The sequence below is a fragment of the Alosa pseudoharengus genome, unplaced genomic scaffold (assembly GCF_046254945.1).
Source record: "Alosa pseudoharengus isolate Yale_2024_CS ecotype anadromous, Long Island Sound unplaced genomic scaffold, YU_APseudo_1.1 YU_APseudo_1.1_scf_1, whole genome shotgun sequence".
Taxonomy (NCBI): Eukaryota; Metazoa; Chordata; class Actinopteri; order Clupeiformes; family Clupeidae; genus Alosa; species Alosa pseudoharengus.
Genome location: NW_027468564.1, coordinates 30,289,095 through 30,291,996, shown reverse-complemented (window position 1 = coordinate 30,291,996; position 2,902 = coordinate 30,289,095).

The window sequence follows — 2,902 nt, the reverse complement described above, 5'->3', positions numbered from 1 at the left end:
GGTCAGCGACTGCTTTGTTATGGTTAAACCGAGCTGTCTATGAGCTGTCTGCGTCTGAGCAATGACACCCAGAATCAACATATCTGACCTGGTTCGCACCTGCTGTACTTTGCCCCTGTATTCAAAACCCTACTGGGCATGCTCATTTGCATGTGATAGCTACATTTATGGGACATGGAACGTAATAGTAATAATAAAAATAATAATAAAAAAATAAAACATTTCCTTGTGTGGTTGGCAGTGTCTTACACCATTTTAGGCCATAAGCCAGAGGCAGAAAAGCAGCAGTGAATCAAATAAACCATGCCTTATCTTTGGAAAAGAGCGATACAAAATCATCAGTGGCCATATACGTAGGTGCGCCGGAAAACAGGGCAGAAAAATCACATCGGTGAATCTGAGAGGGATTTAAAATTGTACAAAACCACATTAACTCATTGAATGCCAAGCTGTTTTCGGAAGCTTTGTCCTAGAGTGCCAGCAATCTAGACCATTGTTGATGATTTTTGTACAGCCACAGCATATTCTGTGTTATAGCTATGAACACATACAATGGCTCGTTTAAAAGGTGAATTTAAGCTCTCGGTGGGTGCAAACCGTGTATTTCTACACGCCTCTGTTCCTGAGAAATCCCAAGCTAAACATTGGCTAGTTTTCATCAAAATCGCTGTTTTTTTCTAGAAATGGAGATATAACGTCTTTCATGAAATATGAAGTGTTGCTTATGTAAACTTTCCGGGAAGTGATCAGCGAGACCTGGCGAGACTGCCACCTAGTTATAGACCCACGGAAATGGCCTGGTTTTGACCTGACGTGCATGCGTCACTGATTCGACCCAAAGCGGCAACCGAGTTATGATAAAATGTCCAGATAAAATGTCCAGATTGTGCGTTTTCATGAGTTTTCGATCGTCATATATATCATTTCCATTCATCACAGAGTTCCCAAAATCACATATAAGGTGTGTTAGAGTGTCTAGTTTCGTAATTTAAAAAAAAGCTAAAAACGTAATATTACGTTTTTGGCACTCAACGCATGGGAAATCAACGTTTTTGGCCGCTCACCTTTACACATGTGTGAACAATGGACAGGCTTGTGAGTCAATGGGTAAAGTTATTTCTTGGAACAATCTTGTTTAATCTGACTACATTTAATTAATAACTTGTATATCAAATAATTATGACCGCCGCGCAGCGAAGCGGCGGTCATATAGGTTTAGTCAGATTTTTTTTTCTTTTTCGCATGCCCAAATTTCCGTCAATGATTCCCGGGAGACTGAAAGACCGGGGTACACGAAACTTGGTGGGCATGTAACCCCACATGGATAGCATGGAACCATCGTTTTTCGTTTTGATCTGTAGCCCCCCCGCTGGACTGGACCCCCCGAAAGGAGGGTAGGGCAGAGACAGTTTTCTGTGAATATCTCGAGAACCATAGGGTTTAGGAGGACCTTTTTTTTTTGTATGTTGATCTCAAGGGGCCATGTCAACCCATCCCACTCATTTCATGTATAGCGCCACCTAGTTAAACACAAAAAAGTAAAAATTAGGTGTTGTAATCGCAGGTATCTGTGACCTAACATAGTCAAAACTGCACGAAATTGGAAGTGTAGGATCATTATGACACCCTCTGTATGCACGCCAAGTTTCGTGGAATTCCATTCATGGGGGGCCACACAATAAATTAATTTATGTTACTATACACCAACTGGCCTGTAGGTGGCCGGAGACAGTTTTCTGAGAATATCTCGAGAACCGTAGGGCCTAGGAGGTCCACCTTTTTTTTATATGTTGGTCTTAAGGGGGCATGTCAACCCATCCCATTACCACTTATTTCATGTATAGCGCCACCTAGATAAAAATTAAAAAGCAAAAAATGTGGTGTTTTCATCACAATATCTCTGGCTGACAAGGTCAAAACTGCACGAAATTAAAAGTGTAGGATCATTATGACACCCTCCGAATGCATGCCAAGTTTTGTCTACTTTCGTTCATGGGGGGCCTTACAATAAAATAATGTATGTGTACATTTAGTGACGTACACCAACAAGGATTCCCGGGACACTGAAAGACCGGGGTACACAAAACTTGGTGGGCATGTAACCCCACATGGATAGCATGGAACCTTCGTTTTTAGTTTTTATCTGTAGCCCCCCCGCTGGACTGGACCCCCCGAAAGGAGGGTAGGGCAGACACAGTTCTCTGTGAATATCTTGAGAACTGTAGGGACTAGGATGACCATTTTTTTCCGTATGTTTGCCTCCAGGGGTCATGTTAACCAATTTCATGTGCACACATGTGCACAAACAGATACACACACACACATTCACAGTAATCATACGTATGACACATACTCACACAGTAGACATATGTACGCTTGCATGCACAGGCACATACGCAGGCACAGACACAAGCACGCACACACACACACACACACACACACACACACACACACACACACACATAACATAAACATGTACATGCACACATGCACACAATTCAAGAATTTCTCAGAATTATGAACAGGCAAGATTGAGGTGGGGTTGTATAAAATTAATTTTACATGTGAAATATATGAACTAATCATGTTTTGGTACTTGTTGTCTAGCAGATATCAGTGAGAATTGAGTGTGGATAATGCAATTTGGTGAGACAGTTAGAATCATATAGGCCTTTCAGCGTGATTTATTTTTGTGGAAAAAATGTGCTGGACTGGGCGGCGGTATTTTGTACCGCTCTGCGGTACATCTAGTTTACCAAGTAACTAGTTTATTATCTATGAGAGAGAGGGAGAGAGAGAGAGAGAGGGATAGAGAGAGAGGGATAGAGAGGGATAGAGAGGGGGCTGAGAGGTCAGACCAAGGAGAGCGTGACCCCCTGCCCCCTTTCCCACCTTCATCCGT